The 12500-nt window shown below is 54.7% G+C and overlaps 39 non-coding genes across 39 annotated transcripts; all 39 read left to right on the top strand.

The window, feature by feature from the left end:
- The first annotated feature begins 142 nt into the window (after positions 1-142).
- Positions 143-214, top strand: TRNAP-AGG (transfer RNA proline (anticodon AGG)). The gene has a single exon. It is a non-coding gene; the product is annotated as a tRNA-Pro (tRNA).
- Positions 215-389: 175 nt separating this feature from the next.
- TRNAP-UGG (transfer RNA proline (anticodon UGG)) lies at positions 390-461 on the top strand. The gene has a single exon. It is a non-coding gene; the product is annotated as a tRNA-Pro (tRNA).
- A 217-nt stretch (positions 462-678) lies between these two features.
- TRNAP-AGG (transfer RNA proline (anticodon AGG)) lies at positions 679-750 on the top strand. The gene has a single exon. It is a non-coding gene; the product is annotated as a tRNA-Pro (tRNA).
- A 352-nt stretch (positions 751-1102) lies between these two features.
- On the top strand, positions 1103-1174 carry TRNAP-CGG (transfer RNA proline (anticodon CGG)). Its single transcript has one exon. It is a non-coding gene; the product is annotated as a tRNA-Pro (tRNA).
- A 204-nt stretch (positions 1175-1378) lies between these two features.
- Positions 1379-1450, top strand: TRNAP-UGG (transfer RNA proline (anticodon UGG)). The gene has a single exon. It is a non-coding gene; the product is annotated as a tRNA-Pro (tRNA).
- Positions 1451-1685: 235 nt separating this feature from the next.
- TRNAP-AGG (transfer RNA proline (anticodon AGG)) lies at positions 1686-1757 on the top strand. Its single transcript has one exon. It is a non-coding gene; the product is annotated as a tRNA-Pro (tRNA).
- A 171-nt stretch (positions 1758-1928) lies between these two features.
- On the top strand, positions 1929-2000 carry TRNAP-UGG (transfer RNA proline (anticodon UGG)). The gene has a single exon. It is a non-coding gene; the product is annotated as a tRNA-Pro (tRNA).
- A 217-nt stretch (positions 2001-2217) lies between these two features.
- TRNAP-AGG (transfer RNA proline (anticodon AGG)) lies at positions 2218-2289 on the top strand. The gene has a single exon. It is a non-coding gene; the product is annotated as a tRNA-Pro (tRNA).
- Positions 2290-2641: 352 nt separating this feature from the next.
- On the top strand, positions 2642-2713 carry TRNAP-CGG (transfer RNA proline (anticodon CGG)). Its single transcript has one exon. It is a non-coding gene; the product is annotated as a tRNA-Pro (tRNA).
- Positions 2714-2917: 204 nt separating this feature from the next.
- On the top strand, positions 2918-2989 carry TRNAP-UGG (transfer RNA proline (anticodon UGG)). Its single transcript has one exon. It is a non-coding gene; the product is annotated as a tRNA-Pro (tRNA).
- Positions 2990-3224: 235 nt separating this feature from the next.
- TRNAP-AGG (transfer RNA proline (anticodon AGG)) lies at positions 3225-3296 on the top strand. Its single transcript has one exon. It is a non-coding gene; the product is annotated as a tRNA-Pro (tRNA).
- A 175-nt stretch (positions 3297-3471) lies between these two features.
- On the top strand, positions 3472-3543 carry TRNAP-UGG (transfer RNA proline (anticodon UGG)). The gene has a single exon. It is a non-coding gene; the product is annotated as a tRNA-Pro (tRNA).
- Positions 3544-3760: 217 nt separating this feature from the next.
- TRNAP-AGG (transfer RNA proline (anticodon AGG)) lies at positions 3761-3832 on the top strand. The gene has a single exon. It is a non-coding gene; the product is annotated as a tRNA-Pro (tRNA).
- A 356-nt stretch (positions 3833-4188) lies between these two features.
- Positions 4189-4260, top strand: TRNAP-CGG (transfer RNA proline (anticodon CGG)). The gene has a single exon. It is a non-coding gene; the product is annotated as a tRNA-Pro (tRNA).
- Positions 4261-4464: 204 nt separating this feature from the next.
- TRNAP-UGG (transfer RNA proline (anticodon UGG)) lies at positions 4465-4536 on the top strand. The gene has a single exon. It is a non-coding gene; the product is annotated as a tRNA-Pro (tRNA).
- A 235-nt stretch (positions 4537-4771) lies between these two features.
- Positions 4772-4843, top strand: TRNAP-AGG (transfer RNA proline (anticodon AGG)). The gene has a single exon. It is a non-coding gene; the product is annotated as a tRNA-Pro (tRNA).
- Positions 4844-5018: 175 nt separating this feature from the next.
- TRNAP-UGG (transfer RNA proline (anticodon UGG)) lies at positions 5019-5090 on the top strand. The gene has a single exon. It is a non-coding gene; the product is annotated as a tRNA-Pro (tRNA).
- A 217-nt stretch (positions 5091-5307) lies between these two features.
- TRNAP-AGG (transfer RNA proline (anticodon AGG)) lies at positions 5308-5379 on the top strand. The gene has a single exon. It is a non-coding gene; the product is annotated as a tRNA-Pro (tRNA).
- A 352-nt stretch (positions 5380-5731) lies between these two features.
- On the top strand, positions 5732-5803 carry TRNAP-CGG (transfer RNA proline (anticodon CGG)). Its single transcript has one exon. It is a non-coding gene; the product is annotated as a tRNA-Pro (tRNA).
- A 204-nt stretch (positions 5804-6007) lies between these two features.
- TRNAP-UGG (transfer RNA proline (anticodon UGG)) lies at positions 6008-6079 on the top strand. Its single transcript has one exon. It is a non-coding gene; the product is annotated as a tRNA-Pro (tRNA).
- A 235-nt stretch (positions 6080-6314) lies between these two features.
- TRNAP-AGG (transfer RNA proline (anticodon AGG)) lies at positions 6315-6386 on the top strand. The gene has a single exon. It is a non-coding gene; the product is annotated as a tRNA-Pro (tRNA).
- A 610-nt stretch (positions 6387-6996) lies between these two features.
- TRNAP-AGG (transfer RNA proline (anticodon AGG)) lies at positions 6997-7068 on the top strand. The gene has a single exon. It is a non-coding gene; the product is annotated as a tRNA-Pro (tRNA).
- A 352-nt stretch (positions 7069-7420) lies between these two features.
- On the top strand, positions 7421-7492 carry TRNAP-CGG (transfer RNA proline (anticodon CGG)). Its single transcript has one exon. It is a non-coding gene; the product is annotated as a tRNA-Pro (tRNA).
- A 204-nt stretch (positions 7493-7696) lies between these two features.
- Positions 7697-7768, top strand: TRNAP-UGG (transfer RNA proline (anticodon UGG)). The gene has a single exon. It is a non-coding gene; the product is annotated as a tRNA-Pro (tRNA).
- A 235-nt stretch (positions 7769-8003) lies between these two features.
- TRNAP-AGG (transfer RNA proline (anticodon AGG)) lies at positions 8004-8075 on the top strand. Its single transcript has one exon. It is a non-coding gene; the product is annotated as a tRNA-Pro (tRNA).
- A 175-nt stretch (positions 8076-8250) lies between these two features.
- Positions 8251-8322, top strand: TRNAP-UGG (transfer RNA proline (anticodon UGG)). The gene has a single exon. It is a non-coding gene; the product is annotated as a tRNA-Pro (tRNA).
- Positions 8323-8539: 217 nt separating this feature from the next.
- TRNAP-AGG (transfer RNA proline (anticodon AGG)) lies at positions 8540-8611 on the top strand. Its single transcript has one exon. It is a non-coding gene; the product is annotated as a tRNA-Pro (tRNA).
- Positions 8612-8963: 352 nt separating this feature from the next.
- On the top strand, positions 8964-9035 carry TRNAP-CGG (transfer RNA proline (anticodon CGG)). Its single transcript has one exon. It is a non-coding gene; the product is annotated as a tRNA-Pro (tRNA).
- Positions 9036-9239: 204 nt separating this feature from the next.
- Positions 9240-9311, top strand: TRNAP-UGG (transfer RNA proline (anticodon UGG)). The gene has a single exon. It is a non-coding gene; the product is annotated as a tRNA-Pro (tRNA).
- A 235-nt stretch (positions 9312-9546) lies between these two features.
- TRNAP-AGG (transfer RNA proline (anticodon AGG)) lies at positions 9547-9618 on the top strand. Its single transcript has one exon. It is a non-coding gene; the product is annotated as a tRNA-Pro (tRNA).
- Positions 9619-9793: 175 nt separating this feature from the next.
- Positions 9794-9865, top strand: TRNAP-UGG (transfer RNA proline (anticodon UGG)). The gene has a single exon. It is a non-coding gene; the product is annotated as a tRNA-Pro (tRNA).
- Positions 9866-10082: 217 nt separating this feature from the next.
- Positions 10083-10154, top strand: TRNAP-AGG (transfer RNA proline (anticodon AGG)). The gene has a single exon. It is a non-coding gene; the product is annotated as a tRNA-Pro (tRNA).
- Positions 10155-10506: 352 nt separating this feature from the next.
- TRNAP-CGG (transfer RNA proline (anticodon CGG)) lies at positions 10507-10578 on the top strand. Its single transcript has one exon. It is a non-coding gene; the product is annotated as a tRNA-Pro (tRNA).
- Positions 10579-10782: 204 nt separating this feature from the next.
- TRNAP-UGG (transfer RNA proline (anticodon UGG)) lies at positions 10783-10854 on the top strand. Its single transcript has one exon. It is a non-coding gene; the product is annotated as a tRNA-Pro (tRNA).
- Positions 10855-11089: 235 nt separating this feature from the next.
- Positions 11090-11161, top strand: TRNAP-AGG (transfer RNA proline (anticodon AGG)). Its single transcript has one exon. It is a non-coding gene; the product is annotated as a tRNA-Pro (tRNA).
- Positions 11162-11336: 175 nt separating this feature from the next.
- On the top strand, positions 11337-11408 carry TRNAP-UGG (transfer RNA proline (anticodon UGG)). The gene has a single exon. It is a non-coding gene; the product is annotated as a tRNA-Pro (tRNA).
- Positions 11409-11625: 217 nt separating this feature from the next.
- On the top strand, positions 11626-11697 carry TRNAP-AGG (transfer RNA proline (anticodon AGG)). Its single transcript has one exon. It is a non-coding gene; the product is annotated as a tRNA-Pro (tRNA).
- Positions 11698-12049: 352 nt separating this feature from the next.
- TRNAP-CGG (transfer RNA proline (anticodon CGG)) lies at positions 12050-12121 on the top strand. Its single transcript has one exon. It is a non-coding gene; the product is annotated as a tRNA-Pro (tRNA).
- A 204-nt stretch (positions 12122-12325) lies between these two features.
- On the top strand, positions 12326-12397 carry TRNAP-UGG (transfer RNA proline (anticodon UGG)). The gene has a single exon. It is a non-coding gene; the product is annotated as a tRNA-Pro (tRNA).
- Positions 12398-12500: the final 103 nt, after the last annotated feature.

The following is a 12500-nucleotide window of genomic DNA, read 5'->3' on the forward strand; positions in this document are numbered from 1 at the left end:
GCTTTACAATGGGACGTTTCCCCTGACAGTGGCTTTGTCGTCATCGCCGCCGCCATCAAGACTGCACTCGACATCCTTTTAGCGCCTGTGCGAAAGTCTCTCTTCATCTCAACTCTGGGCCCGGAGCCACTGCTAACGGTCTGGCTCGTTGGTCTAGGGGTATGATTCTCGCTTAGGGTGCGAGAGGTCCCGGGTTCAAATCCCGGATGAGCCCGAGCTTCGCAGCGCTACACGTCGCCGCGGCTCTTCGCTGTGGGCCGTTGCTTTTAAGATGGTGCCGCCTATCCCTTTTCTACTCCCATAAAGGAAGAAGCTGTTGGTTTTGAACCGGAAGGTTCTCCTGACGGTCAACATTCGGGCTCACGCCGGGGGACTTTCACTATCTGTCTGGCTCGTTGGTCTAGGGGTATGATTCTCGCTTTGGGTGCGAGAGGTCCCGGGTTCAAATCCCGGACGAGCCCGAGCGCTCAGCGCCGCCTTATTTTAGGAGGACCCTTACCTTTCTGCTCCGCCTCAGAGAAAATGCCACTCGGTTGCCGTCGCTTTGCAATGGGAAGTTTCTCTCGACAGTGCTTGGCTGCAGAGAGCGAGAGGCTTTGTCGCTCGACGTCCCTTTAGCCTCCCTGCTAAACTTTCTCTTCTTCCGATCACCGGGCCCGGATCAGCTGCCAGCTGTCTGGCTCGTTGGTCTAGGGGTATGATTCTCGCTTAGGGTGCGAGAGGTCCCGGGTTCAAATCCCGGACGAGCCCACACAGCAGCTTTCGTGCGCGCCCTCTTTTACGTCCTTTCCTTGAGATGACGGAAAATCGTCCTCCAGCAAACGGGGCGATTCGACTACCTCGGCTCCAATCTACACTGGAAAGGCATGGTTTGTGCTGACTCGAAGGATGCATTTTGAAACGGGGAATGGTCATTTAATGCTAGACCCTGAAACCTGGCTTTTTACGTCTTCTTCTTTTATTTTTTTTGTGTTGTTATCATTATTTATTTATTTATTTTTTATTTTTTTATCGTCGCGCAGTTTCATCAGCGAATGCTTGCAGTGACAATCCATCCTCGAGGAGTTCGACACGTCCGGCGGCAGAGCACACACAGGTTTCTGGCTCGTTGGTCTAGGGGTATGATTCTCGCTTCGGGTGCGAGAGGTCCCGGGTTCAAATCCCGGACGAGCCCAAGCTGGACAGCGCCTCTTCTCTGCGAGGCATCTCTTTTAAGAAGTTGTCGCCAATCCCGCTGTACTTCCGCATTAAAGAAGAAGCGGTTGCCTTGGGACGGGAAGGTTGCAGACGCCGGCGTGCCGCTGGACGTCTGTTTTAGCTTCCCTGCTAAACTTTCAGCTCATTCGGGCTCACGCCGCGGCCAGCTCGATATCTGTCTGGCTCGTTGGTCTAGGGGTATGATTCTCGCTTTGGGTGCGAGAGGTCCCGGGTTCAAATCCCGGACGAGCCCGTTGGCCTGAGCGGTCTGCGTAACGCGCGCCGCCTCATTTAGGAGGAGGCTGCCAAAATACCTTTTCTGCTCCGTCTCGATGAAAATGCTGTCGCTTTACAATGGGACGTTTCCCCTGACAGTGGCTTTGTCGTCATCGCCGCCGCCATCAAGACTGCACTCGACATCCTTTTAGCGCCTGTGCGAAAGTCTCTCTTCATCTCAACTCTGGGCCCGGAGCCACTGCTAACGGTCTGGCTCGTTGGTCTAGGGGTATGATTCTCGCTTAGGGTGCGAGAGGTCCCGGGTTCAAATCCCGGACGAGCCCGAGCTTCGCAGCGCTACACGTCGCCGCGGCTCTTCGCTGTGGGCCGTTGCTTTTAAGATGGTGCCGCCTATCCCTTTTCTACTCCCATAAAGGAAGAAGCTGTTGGTTTTGAACCGGAAGGTTCTCCTGACGGTCAACATTCGGGCTCACGCCGGGGGACTTTCACTATCTGGCTCGTTGGTCTAGGGGTATGATTCTCGCTTTGGGTGCGAGAGGTCCCGGGTTCAAATCCCGGACGAGCCCGAGCGCTCAGCGCCGCCTTATTTTAGGAGGACCCTTACCTTTCTGCTCCGCCTCAGAGAAAATGCCACTCGGGTGCCGTCGCTTTGCAATGGGAAGTTTCTCTCGACAGTGCTTGGCTGCAGAGAGCGAGAGGCTTTGTCGCTCGACGTCCCTTTAGCCTCCCTGCTAAACTTTCTCTTCTTCCGATCACCGGGCCCGGATCAGCTGCCAGCTGTCTGGCTCGTTGGTCTAGGGGTATGATTCTCGCTTAGGGTGCGAGAGGTCCCGGGTTCAAATCCCGGACGAGCCCACACAGCAGCTTTCGTGCGCGCCCTCTTTTACGTCCTTTCCTTGAGATGACGGAAAATCGTCCTCCAGCAAACGGGGCGATTCGACTACCTCGGCTCCAATCTACACTGGAAAGGCATGGTTTGTGCTGACTCGAAGGATGCATTTTGAAACGGGGAATGGTCATTTAATGCTAGACCCTGAAACCTGGCTTTTTACGTCTTCTTCTTTTATTTTTTTTGTGTTGTTATCATTATTTATTTATTTATTTTTTATTTTTTTATCGTCGCGCAGTTTCATCAGCGAATGCTTGCAGTGACAATCCATCCTCGAGGAGTTCGACACGTCCGGCGGCAGAGCCCACACAGGTTTCTGGCTCGTTGGTCTAGGGGTATGATTCTCGCTTCGGGTGCGAGAGGTCCCGGGTTCAAATCCCGGACGAGCCCAAGCTGGACAGCGCCTCTTCTCTGCGAGGCGTCTCTTTTAAGAAGTTGTCGCCAATCCCGCTGTACTTCCGCATTAAAGAAGAAGCGGTTGCCTTGGGACGGGAAGGTTGCAGACGCCGGCGTGCCGCTGGACGTCTGTTTTAGCTTCCCTGCTAAACTTTCAGCTCATTCGGGCTCACGCCGCGGCCAGCTCGATATCTGTCTGGCTCGTTGGTCTAGGGGTATGATTCTCGCTTTGGGTGTGAGAGGTCCCGGGTTCAAATCCCGGACGAGCCCGTTGGCCTGAGCGGTCTGCGTAACGTGCGCCGCCTCATTTAGGAGGAGGCTGCCAAAATACCTTTTCTGCTCCGTCTCGATGAAAATGCTGTCGCTTTACAATGGGACGTTTCCCCTGACAGTGGCTTTGTCGTCATCGCCGCCGCCATCAAGACTGCACTCGACATCCTTTTAGCGCCTGTGCGAAAGTCTCTCTTCATCTCAACTCTGGGCCCGGAGCCACTGCTAACGGTCTGGCTCGTTGGTCTAGGGGTATGATTCTCGCTTAGGGTGCGAGAGGTCCCGGGTTCAAATCCCGGACGAGCCCGAGCTTAGCAGCGCTACACGTCGCCGCGGCTCTTCGCTGTGGGCCGTTGCTTTTAAGATGGTGCCGCCTATCCCTTTTCTACTCCCATAAAGGAAGAAGCTGTTGGTTTTGAACCGGAAGGTTCTCCTGACGGTCAACATTCGGGCTCACGCCGGGGGACTTTCACTATCTGTCTGGCTCGTTGGTCTGGGGGTATGATTCTCGCTTTGGGTGCGAGAGGTCCCGGGTTCAAATCCCGGACGAGCCCGAGCGCTCAGCGCCGCCTTATTTTAGGAGGACCCTTACCTTTCTGCTCCGCCTCAGAGAAAATGCCACTCGGGTGCCGTCGCTTTGCAATGGGAAGTTTCTCTCGACAGTGCTTGGCTGCAGAGAGCGAGAGGCTTTGTCGCTCGACGTCCCTTTAGCCTCCCTGCTAAACTTTCTCTTCTTCCGATCACCGGGCCCGGATCAGCTGCCAGCTGTCTGGCTCGTTGGTCTAGGGGTATGATTCTCGCTTAGGGTGCGAGAGGTCCCGGGTTCAAATCCCGGACGAGCCCACACAGCAGCTTTCGTGCGCGCCCTCTTTTACGTCCTTTCCTTGAGATGACGGAAAATCGTCCTCCAGCAAACGGGGCGATTCGACTACCTCGGCTCCAATCTACACTGGAAAGGCATGGTTTGTGCTGACTCGAAGGATGCATTTTGAAACGGGGAATGGTCATTTAATGCTAGACCCTGAAACCTGGCTTTTTACGTCTTCTTCTTTTATTTTTTTTGTGTTGTTATCATTTTTTATTTATTTATTTATTTTTTATTTTTTTATCGTCGCGCAGTTTCATCAGCGAATGCTTGCAGTGACAATCCATCCTCGAGGAGTTCGACACGTCCGGCGGCAGAGCACACATAGGTTTCTGGCTCGTTGGTCTAGGGGTATGATTCTCGCTTCGGGTGCGAGAGGTCCCGGGTTCAAATCCCGGACGAGCCCAAGCTGGACAGCGCCTCTTCTCTGCGAGGCGTCTCTTTTAAGAAGTTGTCGCCAATCCCGCTGTACTTCCGCATTAAAGAAGAAGCGGTTGCCTTGGGACGGGAAGGTTGCAGACGCCGGCGTGCCGCTGGACGTCTGTTTTAGCTTCCCTGCTAAACTTTCAGCTCATTCGGGCTCACGCCGCGGCCAGCTCGATATCTGTCTGGCTCGTTGGTCTAGGGGTATGATTCTCGCTTTGGGTGCGAGAGGTCCCGGGTTCAAATCCCGGACGAGCCCGTTGGCCTGAGCGGTCTGCGTAACGCGCGCCGCCTCATTTAGGAGGAGGCTGCCAAAATACCTTTTCTGCTCCGTCTCGATGAAAATGCTGTCGCTTTACAATGGGACGTTTCCCCTGACAGTGGCTTTGTCGTCATCGCCGCCGCCATCAAGACTGCACTCGACATCCTTTTAGCGCCTGTGCGAAAGTCTCTCTTCATCTCAACTCTGGGCCCGGAGCCACTACTAACGGTCTGGCTCGTTGGTCTAGGGGTATGATTCTCGCTTAGGGTGCGAGAGGTCCCGGGTTCAAATCCCGGACGAGCCCGAGCTTCGCAGCGCTACACGTCGCCGCGGCTCTTCGCTGTGGGCCGTTGCTTTTAAGATGGTGCCGCCTATCCCTTTTCTACTCCCATAAAGGAAGAAGCTGTTGGTTTTGAACCGGAAGGTTCTCCTGACGGTCAACATTCGGGCTCACGCCGGGGGACTTTCACTATCTGTCTGGCTCGTTGGTCTAGGGGTATGATTCTCGCTTTGGGTGCGAGAGGTCCCGGGTTCAAATCCCGGACGAGCCCGAGCGCTCAGCGCCGCCTTATTTTAGGAGGACCCTTACCTTTCTGCTCCGCCTCAGAGAAAATGCCACTCGGGTGCCGTCGCTTTGCAATGGGAAGTTTCTCTCGACAGTGCTTGGCTGCAGAGAGCGAGAGGCTTTGTCGCTCGACGTCCCTTTAGCCTCCCTGCTAAACTTTCTCTTCTTCCGATCACCGGGCCCGGATCAGCTGCCGGCTGTCTGGCTCGTTGGTCTAGGGGTATGATTCTCGCTTAGGGTGCGAGAGGTCCCGGGTTCAAATCCCGGACGAGCCCACACAGCAGCTTTCGTGCGCGCCCTCTTTTACGTCCTTTCCTTGAGATGACGGAAAATCGTCCTCCAGCAAACGGGGCGATTCGACTACCTCGGCTCCAATCTACACTGGAAAGGCATGGTTTGTGCTGACTCGAAGGATGCATTTTGAAACGGGGAATGGTCATTTAATGCTAGACCCTGAAACCTGGCTTTTTACGTCTTCTTCTTTTATTTTTTTTGTGTTGTTATCATTATTTATTTATTTATTTTTTATTTTTTTATCGTCGCGCAGTTTCATCAGCGAATGCTTGCAGTGACAATCCATCCTCGAGGAGTTCGACACGTCCGGCGGCAGAGCACACATAGGTTTCTGGCTCGTTGGTCTAGGGGTATGATTCTCGCTTCGGGTGCGAGAGGTCCCGGGTTCAAATCCCGGACGAGCCCAAGCTGGACAGCGCCTCTTCTCTGCGAGGCGTCTCTTTTAAGAAGTTGTCGCCAATCCCGCTGTACTTCCGCATTAAAGAAGAAGCGGTTGCCTTGGGACGGGAAGGTTGCAGACGCCGGCGTGCCGCTGGACGTCTGTTTTAGCTTCCCTGCTAAACTTTCAGCTCATTCGGGCTCACGCCGCGGCCAGCTCGATATCTGTCTGGCTCGTTGGTCTAGGGGTATGATTCTCGCTTTGGGTGCGAGAGGTCCCGGGTTCAAATCCCGGACGAGCCCGTTGGCCTGAGCGGTCTGCGTAACGCGCGCCGCCTCATTTAGGAGGAGGCTGCCAAAATACCTTTTCTGCTCCGTCTCGATGAAAATGCTGTCGCTTTACAATGGGACGTTTCCCCTGACAGTGGCTTTGTCGTCATCGCCGCCGCCATCAAGACTGCACTCGACATCCTTTTAGCGCCTGTGCGAAAGTCTCTCTTCATCTCAACTCTGGGCCCGGAGCCACTGCTAACGGTCTGGCTCGTTGGTCTAGGGGTATGATTCTCGCTTAGGGTGCGAGAGGTCCCGGGTTCAAATCCCGGACGAGCCCGAGCTTCGCAGCGCTACACGTCGCCGCGGCTCTTCGCTGTGGGCCGTTGCTTTTAAGATGGTGCCGCCTATCCCTTTTCTACTCCCATAAAGGAAGAAGCTGTTGGTTTTGAACCGGAAGGTTCTCCTGACGGTCAACATTCGGGCTCACGCCGGGGGACTTTCACTATCTGTCTGGCTCGTTGGTCTAGGGCAGGGGCGTCCAACGTGCGGCCCTCCAGATGCTGCAGGACTACATCTCCCATACTCCTCAGCCAGACCCTTAGCTGAAAGAGCATTATGGGAGATGTAGTCCTGCAGCAGCTGGAGGGCCGCACGTTGGACGGCCCTGGTCTAGGGGTATGATTCTCGCTTTGGGTGCGAGAGGTCCCGGGTTCAAATCCCGGACGAGCCCGAGCGCTCAGCGCCGCCTTATTTTAGGAGGACCCTTACCTTTCTGCTCCGCCTCAGAGAAAATGCCACTCGGGTGCCGTCGCTTTGCAATGGGAAGTTTCTCTCGACAGTGCTTGGCTGCAGAGAGCGAGAGGCTTTGTCGCTCGACGTCCCTTTAGCCTCCCTGCTAAACTTTCTCTTCTTCCGATCACCGGGCCCGGATCAGCTGCCAGCTGTCTGGCTCGTTGGTCTAGGGGTATGATTCTCGCTTAGGGTGCGAGAGGTCCCGGGTTCAAATCCCGGACGAGCCCACACAGCAGCTTTCGTGCGCGCCCTCTTTTACGTCCTTTCCTTGAGATGACGGAAAATCGTCCTCCAGCAAACGGGGCGATTCGACTACCTCGGCTCCAATCTACACTGGAAAGGCATGGTTTGTGCTGACTCGAAGGATGCATTTTGAAACGGGGAATGGTCATTTAATGCTAGACCCTGAAACCTGGCTTTTTACGTCTTCTTCTTTTATTTTTTTTGTGTTGTTATCATTATTTATTTATTTATTTTTTATTTTTTTATCGTCGCGCAGTTTCATCAGCGAATGCTTGCAGTGACAATCCATCCTCGAGGAGTTCGACACGTCCGGCGGCAGAGCACACATAGGTTTCTGGCTCGTTGGTCTAGGGGTATGATTCTCGCTTCGGGTGCGAGAGGTCCCGGGTTCAAATCCCGGACGAGCCCAAGCTGGACAGCGCCTCTTCTCTGCGAGGCGTCTCTTTTAAGAAGTTGTCGCCAATCCCGCTGTACTTCCGCATTAAAGAAGAAGCGGTTGCCTTGGGACGGGAAGGTTGCAGACGCCGGCGTGCCGCTGGACGTCTGTTTTAGCTTCCCTGCTAAACTTTCAGCTCATTCGGGCTCACGCCGCGGCCAGCTCGATATCTGTCTGGCTCGTTGGTCTAGGGGTATGATTCTCGCTTTGGGTGCGAGAGGTCCCGGGTTCAAATCCCGGACGAGCCCGTTGGCCTGAGCGGTCTGCGTAACGCGCGCCGCCTCATTTAGGAGGAGGCTGCCAAAATACCTTTTCTGCTCCGTCTCGATGAAAATGCTGTCGCTTTACAATGGGACGTTTCCCCTGACAGTGGCTTTGTCGTCATCGCCGCCGCCATCAAGACTGCACTCGACATCCTTTTAGCGCCTGTGCGAAAGTCTCTCTTCATCTCAACTCTGGGCCCGGAGCCACTGCTAACGGTCTGGCTCGTTGGTCTAGGGGTATGATTCTCGCTTAGGGTGCGAGAGGTCCCGGGTTCAAATCCCGGACGAGCCCGAGCTTCGCAGCGCTACACGTCGCCGCGGCTCTTCGCTGTGGGCCGTTGCTTTTAAGATGGTGCCGCCTATCCCTTTTCTACTCCCATAAAGGAAGAAGCTGTTGGTTTTGAACCGGAAGGTTCTCCTGACGGTCAACATTCGGGCTCACGCCGGGGGACTTTCACTATCTGTCTGGCTCGTTGGTCTAGGGGTATGATTCTCGCTTTGGGTGCGAGAGGTCCCGGGTTCAAATCCCGGACGAGCCCGAGCGCTCAGCGCCGCCTTATTTTAGGAGGACCCTTACCTTTCTGCTCCGGCTCAGAGAAAATGCCACTCGGGTGCCGTCGCTTTGCAATGGGAAGTTTCTCTCGACAGTGCTTGGCTGCAGAGAGCGAGAGGCTTTGTCGCTCGACGTCCCTTTAGCCTCCCTGCTAAACTTTCTCTTCTTCCGATCACCGGGCCCGGATCAGCTGCCAGCTGTCTGGCTCGTTGGTCTAGGGGTATGATTCTCGCTTAGGGTGCGAGAGGTCCCGGGTTCAAATCCCGGACGAGCCCACACAGCAGCTTTCGTGCGCGCCCTCTTTTACGTCCTTTCCTTGAGATGACGGAAAATCGTCCTCCAGCAAACGGGGCGATTCGACTACCTCGGCTCCAATCTACACTGGAAAGGCATGGTTTGTGCTGACTCGAAGGATGCATTTTGAAACGGGGAATGGTCATTTAATGCTAGACCCTGAAACCTGGCTTTTTACGTCTTCTTCTTTTATTTTTTTTGTGTTGTTATCATTATTTATTTATTTATTTTTTATTTTTTTATCGTCGCGCAGTTTCATCAGCGAATGCTTGCAGTGACAATCCATCCTCGAGGAGTTCGACACGTCCGGCGGCAGAGCACACATAGGTTTCTGGCTCGTTGGTCTAGGGGTATGATTCTCGCTTCGGGTGTGAGAGGTCCCGGGTTCAAATCCCGGACGAGCCCAAGCTGGACAGCGCCTCTTCTCTGCGAGGCGTCTCTTTTAAGAAGTTGTCGCCAATCCCGCTGTACTTCCGCATTAAAGAAGAAGCGGTTGCCTTGGGACGGGAAGGTTGCAGACGCCGGCGTGCCGCTGGACGTCTGTTTTAGCTTCCCTGCTAAACTTTCAGCTCATTCGGGCTCACGCCGCGGCCAGCTCGGTATCTGTCTGGCTCGTTGGTCTAGGGGTATGATTCTCGCTTTGGGTGCGAGAGGTCCCGGGTTCAAATCCCGGACGAGCCCGTTGGCCTGAGCGGTCTGCGTAACGCGCGCCGCCTCATTTAGGAGGAGGCTGCCAAAATACCTTTTCTGCTCCGTCTCGATGAAAATGCTGTCGCTTTACAATGGGACGTTTCCCCTGACAGTGGCTTTGTCGTCATCGCCGCCGCCATCAAGACTGCACTCGACATCCTTTTAGCGCCTGTGCGAAAGTCTCTCTTCATCTCAACTCTGGGCCCGGAGCCACTGCTAACGGTCTGGCTCGTTGGTCTAGGGGTATGATTCTCGCTTAGGGTGCGAGAGGTCCCGGGTTCAAATCCCGGACGAGCCCGAGCTTCGCAGCGCTACACGTCGCCGCGGCTCTTCGCTGTGGGCCGTTGCTTTTAAGATGGTGCCGCCTATCCCTTTTCTACTCCCATAAAGGAAGAAGCTGTTGGTTTTGAACCGGAAGGTTCTCCTGACGGTCAACATTCGGGCTCACGCCGGGGGACTTTCACTATCTGTCTGGCTCGTTGGTCTAGGGGTATGATTCTCGCTTTGGGTGCGAGAGGTCCCGGGTTCAAATCCCGGACGAGCCCGAGCGCTCAGCGCCGCCTTATTTTAGGAGGACCCTTACCTTTCTGCTCCGCCTCAGAGAAAATGCCACTCGGGTGCCGTCGCTTTGCAATGGGAAGTTTCTCTCGACAGTGCTTGGCTGCAGAGAGCGAGAGGCTTTGTCGCTCGACGTCCCTTTAGCCTCCCTGCTAAACTTTCTCTTCTTCCGATCACCGGGCCCGGATCAGCTGCCAGCTGTCTGGCTCGTTGGTCTAGGGGTATGATTCTCGCTTAGGGTGCGAGAGGTCCCGGGTTCAAATCTCGGACGAGCCCACACAGCAGCTTTCGTGCGCGCCCTCTTTTACGTCCTTTCCTTGAGATGACGGAAAATCGTCCTCCAGCAAACGGGGCGATTCGACTACCTCGGCTCCAATCTACACTGGAAAGGCATGGTTTGTGCTGACTCGAAGGATGCATTTTGAAACGGGGAATGGTCATTTAATGCTAGACCCTGAAACCTGGCTTTTTACGTCTTCTTCTTTTATTTTTTTTGTGTTGTTATCATTATTTATTTATTTATTTTTTATTTTTTTATCGTCGCGCAGTTTCATCAGCGAATGCTTGCAGTGACAATCCATCCTCGAGGAGTTCGACACGTCCGGCGGCAGAGCACACATAGGTTTCTGGCTCGTTGGTCTAGGGGTATGATTCTCGCTTCGGGTGCGAGAGGTCCCGGGTTCAAATCCCGGACGAGCCCAAGCTGGACAGCGCCTCTTCTCTGCGAGGCGTCTCTTTTAAGAAGTTGTCGCCAATCCCGCTGTACTTCCCCATTAAAGAAGAAGCGGTTGCCTTGGGACGGGAAGGTTGCAGACGCCGGCGTGCCGCTGGACGTCTGTTTTAGCTTCCCTGCTAAACTTTCAGCTCATTCGGGCTCACGCCGCGGCCAGCTCGATATCTGTCTGGCTCGTTGGTCTAGGGGTATGATTCTCGCTTTGGGTGCGAGAGGTCCCGGGTTCAAATCCCGGACGAGCCCGTTGGCCTGAGCGGTCTGCGTAACGCGCGCCACCTCATTTAGGAGGAGGCTGCCAAAATACCTTTTCTGCTCCGTCTCGATGAAAATGCTGTCGCTTTACAATGGGACGTTTCCCCTGACAGTGGCTTTGTCGTCATCGCCGCCGCCATCAAGACTGCACTCGACATCCTTTTAGCGCCTGTGCGAAAGTCTCTCTTCATCTCAACTCTGGGCCCGGAGCCACTGCTAACGGTCTGGCTCGTTGGTCTAGGGGTATGATTCTCGCTTAGGGTGCGAGAGGTCCTGGGTTCAAATCCCGGACGAGCCCGAGCTTCGCAGCGCTACACGTCGCCGCGGCTCTTCGCTGTGGGCCGTTGCTTTTAAGATGGTGCCGCCTATCCCTTTTCTACTCCCATAAAGGAAGAAGCTGTTGGTTTTGAACCGGAAGGTTCTCCTGACGGTCAACATTCGGGCTCACGCCGGGGGACTTTCACTATCTGTCTGGCTCGTTGGTCTAGGGGTATGATTCTCGCTTTGGGTGCGAGAGGTCCCGGGTTCAAATCCCGGACGAGCCCGAGCGCTCAGCGCCACCTTATTTTAGGAGGACCCTTACCTTTCTGCTCCGCCTCAGAGAAAATGCCACTCGGGTGCCGTCGCTTTGCAATGGGAAGTTTCTCTCGACAGTGCTTGGCTGCAGAGAGCGAGAGGCTTTGTCGCTCGACGTCCCTTTAGCCTCCCTGCTAAACTTTCTCTTCTTCCGATCACCGGGCCCGGATCAGCTGCCAGCTGTCTGGCTCGTTGGTCTAGGGGTATGATTCTCGCTTAGGGTGCGAGAGGTCCCGGGTTCAAATCCCAGACGAGCCCACACAGCAGCTTTCGTGCGCGCCCTCTTTTACGTCCTTTCCTTGAGATGACGGAAAATCGTCCTCCAGCAAACGGGGCGATTCGACTACCTCGGCTCCAATCTACACTGGAAAGGCATGGTTTGTGCTGACTCGAAGGATGCATTTTGAAACGGGGAATGGTCATTTAATGCTAGACCCTGAAACCTGGCTTTTTACGTCTTCTTCTTTTATTTTTTTTGTGTTGTTATCATTATTTATTTATTTATTTTTTATTTTTTTATCGTCGCGCAGTTTCATCAGCGAATGCTTGCAGTGACAATCCATCCTCGAGGAGTTCGACACGTCCGGCGGCAAAGCACACACAGGTTTCTGGCTCGTTGGTCTAGGGGTATGATTCTCGCTTCGGGTGCGAGAGGTCCTGGGTTCAAATCCCGGACGAGCCCAAGCTGGACAGCGCCTCTTCTCTGCGAGGCGTCTCTTTTAAGAAGTTGTCGCCAATCCCGCTGTACTTCCGCATTAAAGAAGAAGCGGTTGCCTTGGGACGGGAAGGTTGCAGACGCCGGCGTGCCGCTGGACGTCTGTTTTAGCTTCCCTGCTAAACTTTCAGCTCATTCGGGCTCACGCCGCGGCCAGCTCGATATCTGTCTGGCTCGTTGGTCTAGGGGTATGATTCTCGCTTTGGGTGCGAGAGGTCCCGGGTTCAAATCCCGGACGAGCCCGTTGGCCTGAGCGGTCTGTGTAACGCGCGCCACCTCATTTAGGAGGAGGCTGCCAAAATACCTTTTCTGCTCCGTCTCGATGAAAATGCTGTCGCTTTACAAT

The sequence above is a fragment of the Spea bombifrons genome, chromosome 1, assembly GCF_027358695.1.
Source record: "Spea bombifrons isolate aSpeBom1 chromosome 1, aSpeBom1.2.pri, whole genome shotgun sequence".
Lineage (NCBI taxonomy): Eukaryota > Metazoa > Chordata > Amphibia > Anura > Pelobatidae > Spea > Spea bombifrons.